The sequence below is a fragment of the Prionailurus viverrinus genome, chromosome A1 (assembly GCF_022837055.1).
Source record: "Prionailurus viverrinus isolate Anna chromosome A1, UM_Priviv_1.0, whole genome shotgun sequence".
NCBI lineage: Eukaryota > Metazoa > Chordata > Mammalia > Carnivora > Felidae > Prionailurus > Prionailurus viverrinus.
The window spans coordinates 100,832,928-100,850,308 of record NC_062561.1 but is presented as its reverse complement, the minus strand read 5'-3'; the positions used below and the strand labels follow the sequence as shown (position 1 = coordinate 100,850,308).

At 37.6% G+C, this 17,381-nt stretch overlaps 1 protein-coding gene across 1 annotated transcript in view; it reads right to left on the bottom strand.

Moving 5' to 3' along the window:
* LOC125174040 (zinc finger protein 474) overlaps window positions 1–14,431 on the bottom strand; it is an 88,462-nt gene extending 74,031 nt beyond the window's left edge. Inside the window, exons 1-5 of the transcript XR_007155232.1 lie at window positions 14,083–14,431; window positions 12,286–12,585; window positions 9,271–9,372; window positions 6,182–6,305; window positions 339–552 (exon numbers count right to left, since the gene is read on the bottom strand). The gene's annotated coding sequence lies outside the window, so the exon portion shown is untranslated. The remainder of the gene's footprint in view (window positions 1–338; window positions 553–6,181; window positions 6,306–9,270; window positions 9,373–12,285; window positions 12,586–14,082) is intronic.
* Between the last annotated feature and the right edge of the window lie 2,950 nt (window positions 14,432–17,381).

Below are 17,381 nucleotides of genomic sequence, written 5' to 3'. Positions count from 1 at the left end.
CTGTTGAAGTTCATTGGCTCTCAAAGGCATCTTTTGATGTTACAATCTGAAGATATGGGTTGAAGGATTATGGTAAGCTAACTAATGTGTCTTCTTTTGGAAAAGCCTCACACTTGCTTCTCTAATACTGAATAAACACTCTGTGTGTGTGTGTGTGTGTGTGTGTGTGTGTGTGTGTGAATGCAACTTTGTCAACAATACATTTTTAATTTCTTTGGTTTACCTTAATGATCTTTCACCCCAAAGAACTCTGATCTTTCCTGTTCCCCTCAAATCTGTGGTAGCTTGTTTTTCACTGTCTGAATTTTCTCATTGTAGTAGTCAGGCTACAAACTTACCTTCTGTGAAAACAAAAGAACAGTAGGTACACTTAGATAGAAACTTATTTGTCTCATTTAACAGTATGTGTGAAAATAATCCAAAACAGAGAAGCAGTTTTAGTGTCAAAGACTCAAGCTTCTTGTATCCTGTTGCCCAGTCATGATGGGGTTTCTGCCTCATGGTCTGAAGTGGCTGCTCCAGTTCCCCTCATTACATCTCTGATCCAACCAGCTGCAAGGGGAAAATAACAAATAGAAGACATGTGCCTCCCATTAAAAGCCATGTAAGCCTTTAAAGACCATTTTCCAGGTGAAACTCAAATTTTACTACTAAATAGAAAAATGAAGAATGCACTCTGCCACACGCACTGGTCAACTGGCTCAGAGGGGTTGTGCCTGTCCTTCCACAACAGAAATTAAAAAAAAAAACAGCCCCAGATATTGTCCTTTTAGATGCATTGGTTTATTTGGACTACTACCAGTGCCAGAATAGAGGCAAAGATGATTCACAGCATAGCCCCCTTTCTGTCTGTCACTCTGGTCTAGCTACCATGACCTCATATCTGTACTAAGAGACAGGGCTATAATGAAAAAAAAAATGAATAAAAACTAATACAAGTGAGATTTTTGGGATTCCATGGCATTTCTATATTGACGCTAAAAGCATCCATAACAATGAGAAGGGGCATTTGTATTAACTGCAACACTAAGAGGTTTGGTTTAGGTGCCATTGCCCTTTACATGTGGCAGTGCATTTGGCTCAGCAATTGCAGTATGGTGGCAGGAACACTTCTAACGTGCACTTTTGAAAGAGCTGCTTCTTTGTTCATTGTCATTGCCATAGTGATCTGGAGCAAAAGAGATGTTCACAGATGGCACATTGAAGTCAAAAGATTTGGCTGCAAAACACAGTAAGAGTTTCCTGAGAACTTTCAGGACTACTTTGGAAGAATGTGATGGATGCTGGCTTTTCCACATAACAAGGGGAGTGTAGAAAGAAAAATCCTGATTTGTAATTGTCCATTTTCATTCTTGCTTTGACTATTACAAGAATGTATTCTTCATTCAAAAGTCCTCACAATTCCACATCTCCCAATGATGGCTAAATCTGTATGGTTCAAGCCCATTTGATCCCATCTTCCACCGGTTAATGCTTCCATGATAGAGACATACATTACTCTCACTCCATTTTCATTGGCCAGAGTAAGTCATCATAAGTCACAAGAAGATAGGGAATGAAAGAACTACAACATATCCAGAAGGAAGAGAACCAGAATAGTCAAATGACTGCCATAGTACAGTGGATTGCAAGTATCGTATGATACGACTGGAAATACTAGTCATGATCATGGCTGTAGCCAAATTGAAGCTAAATTACTCCACCTAATTTTGGTGCCAGCAATGAGGTGGGAAACAAAGGCAAAAGAAACATTTCCTTGCTACTTACAGCCCATTGATGAGTCTTTGAAATAGGAGAGTGATCTTCCTCTAGGAACTCAGCTGTTTTGATGTTAATACTTTGCTAAAGGCAAAAAGCAATCTTAGCTTAACATTACCCCAACCTCCAGGATCCTGTAACTCTCTTTTAATATACAGAAATTCCTTTGGGAACCTCCTTTATCTCTACCCACCAAGATATATGTTGGCAATCATCCTTCAAGTATATGGCCCACTGATAAACATCTGAAAGGTCTCATGGCTAAGGTTTTATTAGACAGTAATAAATGACATTTTCCAAACAATAGCTAGCTCCCTCAAGGTCCCGGAAACCCTGCTCCCAAAATTCCTCAGAGATTTACGTTATCTCTAATCTCCCAATCTAAAGTGTATAATCAGTCACCTGTCATGACGTCAGTGCAGCTCTTTATGACAATGGGTCCTGTCCCTGTGCTTTCATAATACCACCTTTTTGCACTGAAGACACCTCAAGAATTCTTTCTTGACCGTTAGCTCCAAACCCCAACATTCCACATCAGTAAGTCATTAATCACTACTCTGCCCAGCTAGTGCAACTCTTCATGACTCCCTAAGATACAGGGTGTGCCTCCTGAGGCATGACCCAAGAGTATAAAGAAAACCATGATTCTATTGATCCACATTATAATGAGAAATTAGCCATGCAGCAAAAAAAGTTCTCACATCGATGTTTTAAAAGAAGTTACATTTCCAAGGTATTTTTTACTTTCCTCTAGAATGGCTATGCCGGACAGGGCTGGGATTAGGAAAATTTGTGAGTAGGGTATGATTTGGAACTATTTCATCATCATTTTGGGGTTAAAATCTATCCACTCTCCACCCCTGCTTCCCAAGTCTTCCAGAAGTCTAATACCCACACCTGAGCTTTCACATTCCAAAGGGAAACCCTTATTAGGGACTGTTTCTGTCTCAAAAGTCACAATCAGAATTTAACTCTACTGTGACCTATTCTTTAAGGACACAACTCTTTGAAAAAATAATTTATTATAAAGTGTTCACAGCTGAAAGGAATAGAAATATGAAATCCTTTCCTCTAATAAATTTACAAATTAATAAGGGCTTTCAATATTTTAAGCCAAAGGAGAAAGAAACAAGAGGAATTTCAGTCTTCAGAAAAAGAATTATGGGAGTTCTCTTTGAACAGAACTTCCCTTGGGAGTTTCCCTCAAATCACTCCATAGACCTTGAAATGATCATTAAAAACATAAATAATATCTTTTAAAATTCTTCTGCTGTTACAATAACCTAACTGATACCATCTGATGCTGGCAAGGATGCAGTTTAACTGATTTCTAATTCATTGCCTTATATTAGAACAGGGATACTTTTGTGGGAAAGAAAGCTTGGATTATCAACTCAATAGATAAATCAAGGATTAAATCCAATTATTGATGATTGTTAAAACAAATGCAAAAGAAATGTTCAAATATTCCTACATGCAATCCCCTCTCCAGGCACACTATTTTCCTTTCCTTTTTTTATCTACCACATGTGCTCCTTGCCTAATGTTCTTTCATGTGCCATTATCTCTGCCTGAAGTACATTTACCCTCTTTCCTTATACCACCTTAGGTTTTTGTTATTTCCTTATTTATGATTTATATAAATGTTATATCTTCTAAGAAGCCCTACAAGACTTTGGGATTAGGGGATGAGCCCTATCTATGTATTTCCATACGACATCTATTTCCCCATTCAAAGTACTGACCAGTCTGTAGACTGGTCCGTAATCTCTTATACTAAAGAAAGCTTCATCAAGATAGGAATGGTGCCTCCCATGGTCGTTGTCAGCCTTCTTGGTATGTCAGGAATACTACTTGACATAGCGCTCAAAAGGACACATTGAGTAAAATTAATTAATATATTTCACATTTTAGAAAATTGTCTCTTCCCAATATTCTAACTGGCTGTACTGTACCCTTGCCTGATGTTAGGGTTCTAAAATTTAAGTATCTCAATAAAGTACTAATAGATATGGATAGATTTACTCTACTAGACATGGATCTGGGCAGATTGATATACTGTCTATAAACAGATAAATAATTCCACTGTTAGGTTAAACAAAATATGTAAAAAGGCTGTAAGCACAAAGACGCTCCTAGGAGTCTTCTTTATCAGACTAAAATATTAGATGTATTCCAAATGCTCACCATTAGGGGATTATTTAAATAAATTATAGTGTGAACCACTGAATAGAATAATATGTAGCCAATTGAAATGATGGCTGTGAAAAAAGGAGGGCTGAGAAGACTCACAACATGGAAAAGCCATCTAATAAAATGTTAACTAATTACCAAGTAAGATACTAAACTGTACCAACATCATTATTTTAACTGTGAAAACATGCATGTAAAAAGAAATAAAATAAGGATTGCATTAGAATGGTTTGGCTGTGGGTTATTTTCTTCTTTAGCCCACGTTTGAAATTCATGCGCTTATGTTACTTTTCTAATTAAAGCATGTACTAAAGGTATTTGTGATTTTAAACGCCAATTATTATGTATTGTGGGTGACGAAATAGGAATCTGAGTAACAGTTAGAGTTGAAAGTTTAAAAGTTAAGGTGCTAAGACTGCAAGCTACTATTGACTGGATAAAAGTAGACAATTTACTTAATGAGACAATTTTTTTAAATTTTTTAAAATGTTTATTTCTTTTTGAGAGAGAGAGAAATAGAGTGTGAGCGAGGGAGGGGCAGAGAGAGAGGGAGACACAGAATCCGAAGCAGGCTCCAGGCTCTGCGCTAATAGGGCAGAGCCTGACGGGGCGGGGCTCGAACTCACAAACCATGAGATCATGACCTTATCCGAAGTCAGACACTTAACCCACTGAGCCACCCAGGCGCCCCTTAATGTGATACATTAATAGAAAATAAATTATTAGTCTAATAACAAAGGTTCCTTTTGCAGAACTCTTTTTCCAAGACAGAATGAAGACAATTGCATTACTTCCCCAGTGAGAACGAAAACATACCAGGAAGGTGGCAATTTGGAGTCACGAGAGGAAAATGCTTGGGCATGTGTCTTCAGAAACAGAAATGGTATGTTTTCATGTGAAACACCTGAACAATTGGGTGCCAAAAAAATGCTGAAGAGATGTAAAGGTAGAACAAGCAAATAACTAAACAAGGGAGTGTTTCAGAAAGGAAATACCATGCCAGGCCTTGGCTCAAAAGCACAAGTCTTTCTGTGCAGGGAAGGGTTCACAGCATCTATTAAATGCACAGTCAATCACAAAAACAAAATCCATCTGTTTAAGATTAACATTCGTAGTAAACATTAAGGAAGGAATGTAGAAGGCAAATACATATTGTGAAACAAAATCTACACTCCTGGAACAAGTAATACTTCCTTTAAAACAATTGCAGTGCTCCAAAACTGATTCTTTATACAAAAAGAAGTAACAATTAGATGCAGGACAGTACGTTAGCAGGGCCATATTCAGTATTTCAGAGGAAAGAAGATTAAGCCCTAAATCAAGCACATGTTCCCATTGTATAAAATGCCAAACCTCCTTAGGTGCAACTGACAAAAGAAAAACATATATACCTGGAGTGTATCCGAAAAATTAGAAACACAAATCGCATATTTTAAAACCATGGCTTAGATCTATTAAATTATTTGGCTACTCTAAGAAGTTATTTATCAAGGACTTCAACACAGAATCATGATTTACTAATTTATATTTGGACAATGGCATTGAATAAATGTAGAGGCATATATTTTAAAAGATGTATTTGAGAGGGCAAGGCTGGCGCAAACAGAATAATAAAGGCCAAATTGAGGGTTGTTTTTTTCTCATTTTTAAAATATTTTTATGGCTAAGTTTCATGCACAGGGACACAAACCATACTAGATATTTAGCAAGTGGAAAGAAAAAAAAATTTTTCCTGTTTTTTATATTCCTGTTTTTAAACTATTGCTGTTTTTAAATATCTTTGCTGAGAAACATATTTTAATAAGTCTGTCCAGTTCTGAAAAAGTGGCCTCTCGGTCAGTAGTGAATGGTCTGGAACTGTGCTGTCCAATATACCACATGTAGCTACCAAATGTAAATATAAATTAATTAAAATTAAATGTGACATTTTATTCATTTTAAGTACTCAATAGACACATGTGGCTACCATATTGCATAGCTCAGGTTATAGAAATTTTCCATCACAGAAAGTTCTACCAGATAGCACTGGTCTGGGGTGAGTTTGAGACAGGAACTACACGACAGGATCTTGGCTTTGGGGCCAGTAAAACTTTAAAGAAGGGGTAATGAGATCTAAAAGGAGAGGGGGTGAAAGCAGCACTGTGGAGGGGAGTTCAGGTCTTTATTTTAGAAAAGAGGGCCTGCTGGTTATAGAAGTGTCTAGGGTAGGTTTATAAACACAGATACCTACCATTCACTGTGAAGGGCTCCACGCTGCTGCACCCACATGTGTGTTCCAAATCTTTGGGAAATTCTCCTCTACACACAGCCTTGGGTCAGTGGTATTTAGAAAAGCAAAAGCCAGGGTCCATACACTGCAAGTCAGATGAGAAGAGATTAAAACTTCAGTAGAAGTAGGAATTTGAGATCAGAGGTAATCAGATCTCTGATCAGAGACAGAGATAAAGATCAGAGATCATCCCCCTCCTTACTTACAGGTTGGCCTGCCCCCAAGTAAGAATCTCCCAGAGAGGTTTACATCAATTATCATTTAAAGTTTATTTATGTTTGAGAGAGAGAGAGAGAGAGAGAGAGAGAGCGCATGTGCATAAGCAGGGGAGGGAGAGAGAGAGAGAGGGAGAGAGAGAATCCCAAGCAGGCTCTGAGCTGTCCGCACAGAGCCCAATGTGACGCCTGATCCCACAAACCATGAGATCATGACCTGAGCAGATATCAAGAGTCCATTGCTCAACCGACTGAGTGACCCAGGTGCCCCTACATCAATTATCATTTAAACTAATCAAAGGATAGCTGACTCCAACTGATTCCAGAGTTATTTTGATTCATCAAGACAATGGTTATACATGCACGAAAAAAATTATAAATTACTATTCCTTTGTCTTTATTTTTCTGGAGACAATAAACATTTTATTAGCCGTTAAGATGGGTAAGGAACCCAAATGTACTCTGTTCTGTTTATCCAGCCCAGAAAAGGCTTAAGTTAAAAAGAGCTAAAGATAATGTTTTTGAGGGGGAAATTCCTTGATTGCCAATGAGAGATTGATTTTTGGAAACTGCTTCTTAGCCTTGTTTTATCTCTGTCTGCTCTTTGCTACCAGTTTCAGGAATGTTCAGAATAGAAAGGGCCTTCCTGCAGAGCCTCCTTTTTGAGGGAGATGTTCTAATTCAGAAATAAGGCTTCCGTCATGAGGTTTCTGGGCTGTCAATACCAGAAAGGGCTTTTGCTTTTTGGTTGGGTTCAAGAGTGACTATTCTTTTTTTTTTTTTTTTTTTTTCCAAAAACCAATAGCATCCACCATATTAAACAGGAATTTCATGTTTATTTGTGGATTTTTTTTAAAGCCTTTTGGTCAGCCCTGCAAATAATAGAGGTTTCCAAAATTAAAGGAATACCAAAATAACTATGGCATTTCCTCAGTTGAACATAGAATGGTTTCTTCAGAGCAGATTTGCTGCATAAACACTGAGCACTTTCCCTCCAGTAACATCTGTGAACAAGTTTACCACTTGGGACAATGAAGGACTAATAACCACGTCCAGACATGGGTAGGCACAGGTGCTCCAACATGTACCTCCATTCTAGTTCCAACAGGTGGGCGATTTCTGAAGAAGCCCTTTAGACTTGGGTCATAGACTTGGCCAGGGAGAAGGGCCGTCCACTGGCAGGGTTGCCAGCAGCAGCATCTAAAGTGACTGACTTTTTACTGGCAGAGAGCACTCCCTGAACATATTGACTCTCGGAACAGAGAACATCAGCCCAACAATTTATTAAAAGCAATTGTGTGTTTCCTAGGCCCAGCCAAACATTTGGTGCATGTTATACAATCCTCCAAGACCAAATTTCGGGCCCACTTCTTTCAAGAAAAGCTGCCCCAAACAGCCCAGATGATGATGAACCTCAGATTTCTCATGGCAACCATGGTCTGGAATGTTCCCGGGACATTTAACCATGTAGTGCCTTAGGAGAAGTACCTCTTCCATCTGTAAAGAACAGTTATTCTAAATTTGTATTCTACTTAATTTCTCTCATTGAAAACTTTTGCTTCTTAGCTGTAGCTACATTTCCCGCTCTTTGATGACAGAGATGGCTTTTTACACTTATTTGTGAGTTTGTCTAATAATACTCAGCAGGATAGATTATACTTAATTGGCCTTAATATATTTGTGTTGATTTGAAAACAGAGTTTTAAAATGGCAATTTAGAAAAAAGCATAAACTCTTAGCCCGTTATACACTTTGAGTAGCAAGATGACATTCGTCTAGCACTCTAGTAGGACAGAGGAAAAGAAATTAATTTCATTTTTTATTTATTTTGAGAGAGACAGAGAGCATGAGCAGTGGAGGGACAGAGAGGGAGAAAGAGAATCCCTAGTAGGCTCTGTGCCATCAGCATGGTGCTCAACATAGGGCTTGATCCCACAAACCATGAGATCATGACCTGAGCTGAAATCAAGAGGTAGATGCTTAAAAAATTGAGTTATTCAGGTGCCCCAAGAAATTAATTTAATTTTTATTAAAATTGAGAAGTTGCTGGGTATGTAAAGGAAGACAGAACAGTAATGCATGTATCAGAAGTTTCAGACTAATCATCTGAGGTACTAGCTGGAGGAAGCCTACTGAAGCAATCAGTACTTGAACACCTTCTACCTAGCTTTATCACTAATCACCATGCTAGGGGCACTTGGGTGGCTCAGTTTGTTAAGTGTTTGACTCTTGATTTTGGCTCAGGTCATGATCTCATAGTTCCATTCCTGAGATTGAGTCTCACCTTGGGGTTCTGTGCTGTCAGCTGACAAAGCTGGAGCCTGCTTAGGATTCTCTCTCTCTCTCTTTCTGCCCCTCTCCTGCTCACTCTCTCTCACTTGAAAATAAATAAATAAACTTAAAAAAAAACCAGTTAATCACCAACTTATAAATGAGACCCTTTTCTCTTGCTTCCTAATATCCGGTATTAGAGGTTGATCATTTTGTAATAGCCTGTTAAAATATTTTTGCTATTTACAATTTTTGATTGTTTATCCATTATTAAATTTTGAGTGTTCCTTATATATTTTGGATATAAGCCCTTTATCAGATAAATGATTTACAAGTATTTTCCCCAGTCTCTGACTTGTCTTAATTCTCTTAAAAGTGTCTTTTGAAAAAGCTTTAAATTTTTAAAATTCTAATATAAATTCCAGTTAGTTAACATACTGTAATATTAGTTTCAGGTGTACAAATTCAGTGATTCAATACTTACCTACAACATGGGATGCTCATCACTACAAGTGGTCTCCTTAATCCCCATCACCTATTTAACCCATCCTCCCCCCCACTTACCTCCCCTCTGGGTACCATCAGTGTTTTCTCTACAGTCGAGAGTCTGTTTCTTGCTTTCTCTCTCTCTCTCTCTCTTCTTCCCGATGATCCTTTGTTTTGTTTCTGAAATTGCACATATGAGTGAAATAATATGGTATTTGTCTTTGACTGACTTATTTTTCTTAGCATAATACTCTGTAGCTCCAACCACATTGTTGCAAATGGCAAGATTCCATTCTTTTTTTTTTTTTGGCTGAGTAATATTCCATTGTGTGTGTGTGTTTGTGTGTGTGTGTGTTTACTACAACTTTATGCATTTATCAGTTGATGGACATTTGGGCTGTTTCCATAATTTGGCTACTGTAGATAAAGGTTTTTAATTTTGATAGAGTCAAATTTATCAATTTTTTTGTGTGTATGAATCCTGCTTTTGGTGTTGTATCTAAAATAACTTTGCCTAAACCAAGGTCAAAAATTGTTTCCCCTGTGTTTTCTTCTGGAAAATTTATAGTTCTAGACTGTACATTTGAGTTCATTTTTGTATGTGGTGTGAAATATACATTGAAATTTATTTGTTTGCATATGGATAGCCATTTGTTCAAGCGCCATCTGTTGAGAAGATAATTTGAATTGTGTTTGTATCATTTTGAAAACCAACTGACCATAAGTGTGTGGGCTTGTTTCTGGACCATCTACTCTGTTCCACTGATTAGTTTATCTATATTTAAATCAATACCATATTGCCTTGTTTTCTGGAGCTTTATAAATGTTCGAATTGGGTAGTGTTGGTCTCCTGATTTGGTTCCTCTTTTTCAAAAGTGTTGTGGCTGACTCTTTCATTTCCATATGAATAACTTCTCAGTTTCTACAAAACCACCTGCTGGGATATTTTTGTTGTTTTGTTTTTTAGATTCAGTGCAACTATACATTAATTGGGGCAAATTAACATCTTTATAGTATCTTAACATCTCCTGAGCTGTGAACAAGCAGTATCTCTCTGTTAATTTCATTCTTCTTGAATTTCAACACCATTTTATAGTTTTCAGGACTTATAGTATCTAAAGAAACAGGAAATGATACTGTTTGTAATTTTGATCATTGATGGATTATTGCTAGCATAAAGAAATACAATTGATTTCTGTATATCAATTCAATATTCTGCAGCTGTGTTAAACTTGTTTATTATTTCTATAAACTTTTTTTTGTAGATTCCAAGAGGTTTTTTGCAAAGATAATCATGTCATCTGTGAATATCATTTTATTTCTTCCTTTTCATATTGGATGCCTTTATTTGTCTTGCCCTGTTGAACTGGCTAGATCCTCTAGCATAATGGCGAATAGATGTGGGGACAGTAGACTTCCTTGTTTTGTCCCCTGTCTTTGGGGAAACATTCAATATTTCCCCATTAAGCGAGATGTAAGCTGTAGTTTGTTTGTTCTTCTGTAAATCCCCTTTCTCAGGTTGAAGAAGTTCCCTTGTATACCTGGTCCATTCAGAGTTTTGAGTATTTTTTATTTAGTTTTTAATCAGGAATGGATATTGGATTTTTCAAATGACTTTTCTGCATCTATTCAGTTGCTCCTACATTATTTGTTTTGTAGTCACAAATTTTCGGTTGTTTTCAATATCTCTCTCCGTGCTTTAGAGTTAAGTATTTTTATGTTTCCAATTTTCACTCCTTTTTTTCTGCTTATTACTTATAACTTTTTGTTTTGTTATTTTACTGGTTTCTTTCAGATTTATAGTATACACCTTTTACTTATCACATTCCACTATCAAGTATTCTTGGACAATTTTATGTATAGTTTAAAAACCTTAGAATAATACATTTCATTTCTCCCCCTGTGTTCATTATACTATTGTTTTCATACATTTTTCTTACACATCTATTACTCTTTAAATAGTTATTCATTCATTCATTCATTCATTCAGACAGAGTAATAACACATGAGCAGGGGAAGGGCACAGAGACAAAGAATCCCAAGCAGACTCTGTGCTATCAGCACAGAGCCTGAGGCAGGGCTCTATCTCATGAACTGTGAGATCATGACTAACTGACTGAGGCACTTAGGTGCCCAAACAGTCACTATCTTTTAAAGATATTTAAATAATTTTTAAAAATATTACATACTTGCCTCTATATAATTGTACCTTTTCTGGTATTCTTCTTTTATGTATATCCATATTTCCAGCACTATTATTTTCTTTCTTAGGGTCTTGCTGTAAATTTTTGTATTATACGGGTCTCTTGGTGATGAATTCTTTCAGCATTTGTACCTTTTAGACAGTTTTTATTTTACCTTCGTTTTTGAAAACTATCGTGACTGGGTATAAAATTCTAAACTAACACATTTTTTTTTTCCTTTCAAAACCTCAAAGATGTTCTATTGTCATCTCACTTGTATTGTTTCATTAAGAAATGTGGTGTAATTCTGGTCTTTGTTCCTAGTTAGGTAATGTTTCTTTTCTTTCTCTGGCTCTCAAAACAATTTTTTATCACAAATTTTGTGCCACTTATGGGGCTCCTGGGCGTCTTAATCAGTTAAGCATCTGACTTCAGCTCAGGTCATGACCTCGCAGTCCATGAGTTCGAGCCCTGCGTTGGGCTCTGTGCTGACAGCTCAGGGAATGCAGCCTGCTTCCGATTCTATGTCTCCACCTATCTCTGCCCCTGCCCCACTGTCTCTCTCTCAGAAGTAAATAAACATTAAAAAAATTTTTTTTAAATGCTGTTGCTCAGAGTTGAGTCTAAAAGCAAATTCTTTCGAGTCTTTTGTGAAATAACAGCACTGAGATCCAGACCTTGTTGAAATAGAGTTTTTAAAAGTAAATCCTAAACTTCCCTTTATGTATAAAGAACAAAATGTGAAGGTCTGAGCATATTTATTGTAAACTATAGAAAAGCGAAGGATGAAGAATGGTGTGAGGGAAGGCTCAAACCAACAGAGTAAAGGAGAGATTCTTCCAGTTTGTATGCATCAGAGCCAAGAAAGGTGGAATTGGGTAAGGGGTCATGACCAAGTATTCCAGCTTACCTCTTAGGGTCAGTGTTCCTGGGCTGAAGTGGAAAGATATCAAACAGGTCATGGGATGATTCAAGAGCTGATAGTCTCTGTCCACAAAACCCGTCAGGGAGAATACATTCCTTAGCAAAGCCCCACATCGACTTTGGTGAGAGAGTAACAGCGAAGGCTGAGGGAAGGGCCTTGAGTTGGCTCACAGAATCCTGCACCCTGCCATATTGTGTGCAGAAGGCAGGCAAACACTCTGGAGTTTCCCACTGGGACACTCATGAACAAGACACACAGACCCAGGAGACTGTGGAACGGGGGTCACTGTAAAATAAAGACAATGGCTACATCCATGATCACTGGCGTATGCATGCCAGCAGAACACCACAGCACTAGTAGAGACAAGACCCACTCCAACTCAGCAGACACCACACACTTTCCCGGGAACAAGGCAAGATGAGGGCATCTGAGCAAAAGCTGGTGAGAAAGACTGCCCTCCTCCAGTGTTCAAAGGCTGCTTTAGCTTCCCCTTATATCCAGATGCCAGTGTGGGCAGAAAGAAAGGAAGTAAAAAATCTTGAAAGCGAAAGTTAACCCTGATTAACATTTTTGAATTTTAAGAGAATAACGTACCTTTAATTGGCAAGTGCCATTATTTTTCTGGCATCAGCAGGAATAGGGTTGCCAAGGCAAGAAGAGAATTTTAAAGAAAAAAGAAACCACATTTGGTGTAGATTTGAATCTTGGTGTGTACTTTTTAACCCCTCTCCTCACTGTATTATACATTCCTAAGTGTTAGCAATCACCTCTGGGGCAGAATTCTCTGGAGAAAGTCTGGTCCCTTAGGGTGATGCAGATTCCTCCAATCTCTTGAAGTCAGAGCCTAGAGCCAGATCCTGGAGCACCAGGGCCACTCCCCTCTCTGAGCAACTCATACTGCTGCCCAGTACACAACAAGAACCTCCTGGAACAGGTAAACACAGATCATAGCGCCTTGTTGGATCAGTTTCCCTTTTTCTTGCACTTTCTCCCACACAGGAGAGGATGAAACATTAGACTCTTGTTCCGACTCCTCTTCAAACACGAATAGTGTATGCGGGAGACACAACGTTTATATGAGTCTCTAGTCCCTTCTGTTAGTCTTATAAATAGTTCTATATAGAACATTTATGACTATAACAGAACTCATACTTTTAACTTCTAGTTGGTTCTGTCACATACAGTAGAAATCCTGATGTAATCTGAATTGATAGTTGGTTATTAACTTAAAAATTCAGTTCAAGCACTTATTCACAAAAAATTGGGCTTATCTTTAACTTTCTTTTTCAATTTAAAAATAGACATTTATTCACTATTATGCAAATGCATGTACATTTATGCACAATCTTTTGATGTGTAGCCATTAGGTCAAATGACTGAATACATGCTGTGTTTTTTTAAATAAGCCTCTTCATCATGCATTAACTATAGTTTCTAATTTTTATTTCTTTAACGTTGAGAGTTTGAAGATTGCTTGTAAAGCAATCTGACTGTACAATCTTTCTCCCCTATCCCAATTTTTTACACTAATTGTCCACATGTAATGCAAAAGCAGTTTTTAGTGACTCACCTCCATCAAGTGTTTTAAAAGCTTTCAACTTAATTTTCTTGGGAACAACTATCTTATTTTATTAACTTATATAGTAACTTATAAGTTAAAGTTGTAAATACATCTTCCATCAAGTTTACTAATTTATGTAATAATTTATAAAAGTTGTAAATACAGCTGACAAAACCAGACTGGAGAAAGAATACAGCTGTTATATACGGGTAGGCATTTACCTCAACTGGTAAGAGCTTGATAGCCTGGAGAAGAGCCTGATGTCCATGAACATTCAGCAAAAGCTGTGAGCACCAGTAAGGGTGCTTTCCAGAGAGGAAGGTAAAATATTGGTTAGCATGGCAAGTGGATGAAGTAGTCACAAGCTAATAAAGTTTCTTACAAAACCATTCTTGGCAAATTTATATTGCATTACATAAGCAAATTTTTTTTTCTTTTCTTTCATTTGTTTTACAGTGCCTACCAGCAGCATCTTTTATCAACAAAGTCAACTGAGCTTGGGCACCTGGGTAGCTCAGTTTGCTAAACATCAAACTCTTGATTTCAGCTCAGGTCAAGATCTCACCGTTGTGAGATTGAGCTCTGCATTGGGCTCTGTGTTGGGCTCCGTGCTGGGCATGGAGCCTATTTAAGATGTTCTCTCTCGGGGCGCCTGGGTGGCGCAGTCGGTTAAGCGTCATACTTCAGCCAGGTCACAATCTCGCGGTCCGTGAGTTCGAGCCCCGTGTCAGGCTCTGGGCTGATGGCTCGGAGCCTGGAGCCTGTTTCCGATTCTGTGTCTCCCTCTCTCTCTGCCCCTCCCCCGTTCATGCTCTGTCTCTCTCTGTCCCAAAAATAAATAAAAAACGTTGAAAAAAAATTAAAAAAAAAAAAAAGATGTTCTCTCTCTACAAAAAAAAAAAAAAGGGAAGGGAAGGAGGCAGGGCAGGTCAGGGAGGAAGGAAGAAAGGAAGGGAGGGAAGAAAAGAAAAGAAAAAAGAAAAGAGAAGAAAAGTCAGCTAGCACTCTTTATACAATCCTCCTGTGAATTTTTTAATTATTACCTCTATAATCTATTTCTGGTCTTCTCACATTGAAGTAAAAAGTTCCTTTTTTTTTTTTTTTGTAATGCACATAGGAAGCTCTTAGCCAGGCTTTCTAGTTATCTCCAACCTGCTTTTCTGGGACTTGCCTTCTTTTCCTGCCACAGTTTGTTCCACATTTCTATCTACTCCCTGGATCAGTTCTATATCATCTTCTAAACTTGAGCAGGTTTTCAAAATATTTACAAGCAGTGAGGCAATCAGATCATGGAAGTGCCTAATGCTAGAACAGGGTCATGCAGGTTCTCAATGGGGCTGCATTCTAACCTTTTAGTTACTGGATCATGGGAGATCCAAAAGCCTGATGTAGCAGGAACATAGGAGGTTTAGAAATGCAGCTAGTCTCCTATAAGTATCTTAATATTTTATCAAGTATGGCCAAACTTATGTGTGCTGACTGAACATAAGCTAACAAACTATAGCATTATCTTACAATTCTAAGGCATTTTCACTGTGTGTTTACATAAGCACGCAAATACATACACACACAAACATCACTTCCCAAAATTGTTTCTTTTGACAAATTATAACAACAGGAGTTTTTTTAAAAACAAGTCAGTGTGGCTGTTTTAGTAGATAAAAATAATTATGTTAGGATTTTCCTTCACAGAGGTCAAATATTAACAATTTTACCCTAAAAGTGGTGGTAACTGGAAAATATTCTTACTTCTGATGGAAAGCTTTATTAAAATTGAAGTGCTTTCATTTGGGTTTAATAACGTGGATCTAGTGAAATCATCAATATATCCTAAATTCAGTGATACAAATTAGAGGGGAAAAAAGAGCAAGGAGAACTTTAAAATTTCTTGGGGCACCTGGGTGGCTCAGTCTATTAAGTGTCTGACTTCGGTTCACGTCATGATCTCACAGTTTCTGAGTTTGAGCCCCGTTTTGGGCTCTCAACTGACAGCACAGTGCCTAGAGCCTGCTTTGGATTCTGTGTTTCCCTCTCTCTCTACCTCTCTCCTGCTCGCGTTCTCTCTCTCTCAAAAATAAAATTAAAAACGTTAAAAAAAATTTCTCCCTGCTTGAGTAGAAGTTAGAGCTGGTCATACCAAAAATGTAATAGTACTTTTTAGGGTGAAATCCCATTGTTGCTCATGCTTTGCTTTGACTAGAAATATTAAGTTCATGACAATCATCTATCCTTTCTGGCATATTTTATATTTTTCATTAACAAGTGCGTTTGTTCTCAAGAATGTGTAGATAAAGTGATATGCACTCACGAATTGCTTTCAAAATAATCCAGGGGCAGAGTGCGGGGTCTCCAGATGAAGTGAGATTGGCATGTTTGGTAAGTGCTGAAGCTGGATGGTGGGTAACTGAGAGTTCATCCTATTATTCTCTCTACTTTTATTGATGTTTAAAATTTTCCATAATAGAAAGATTTTTTTTTCTCTTCCATTTTCTGGTTTTAACTTTAGGCACAATTATACTTATGCTTCTAATTCATTTTCTTAATGGAAAAGAAAAGATCATTGGAACAGTATGTATTCAGTTAAAATAAAATCCATCTTAAAATAATGAGTCCTTTCCCATAACCATACCCATCATTATTTGTAATTTACTTATGGTAGTCATTTTTATGGTGACTGAAAAAAATTATCTTGGGCTTATTATCACAGAATTAACAAAATTTAGACTATGTCTTTAAAAAATTTTTTTTAATGTTTGTTTATTTTGAAAGAGAGTGATAGCATGAGCAGGGGAGGGGCAGGAAGAGAGGGAGATACAGAATCTGAAGCAGGCTCCAGGCTCTGAGCTGTCAGCACAGAGCCCAATGCAGGTCTCAAACTCACAAACTGTGAGATCATGACCTGAGCCAAGGTTGGACACTCAACCAACTGAGCCACCCAGGTGCCCCTAGAGTATTTCTGTTCATAAATTCATTAAACAAACATTAATGGAGGACCTCCTTTGTACCAGTAACAGTGCGGTGGGCACTAGGGTTATCTGTGGTAAATGAACAGATACATTTTCAGAATCTTAGTGTGAGAAACAGACATTTATCAAATCTGTGCTGGATTTTATCTATTTTCCTGTTTGGAAGAACAAGGTGTACAGAACGCCTTCTTAAAATGTTCCCCAAATTTTGCTTTCTAATAGGAAATACACTTTTTATAACATTAACTTATTTTCACATTACTTCAAAATTAATTTTCAAGAATAGCTTCTCATCACAGTGGGATAAACTGGTAAGATAAATCAATCGGCTTCTGGAATTGGTCAGCAAAATACTAACTGTAGAATGGTACAATATAAAAATATTAACAACTTGGGGAGGAAACTATTGTCAGGTCAGGGATTTGATTCTACCCCACTTACAAACTAACAAATGAGCCTGTTATATTTCATGAGCGCTGGCTGAAGACTTGAGATCCTGAATCAGAAACACAGGACGCTATGACTCATTGCACAGCAAGCAGCATGAGGTTCAG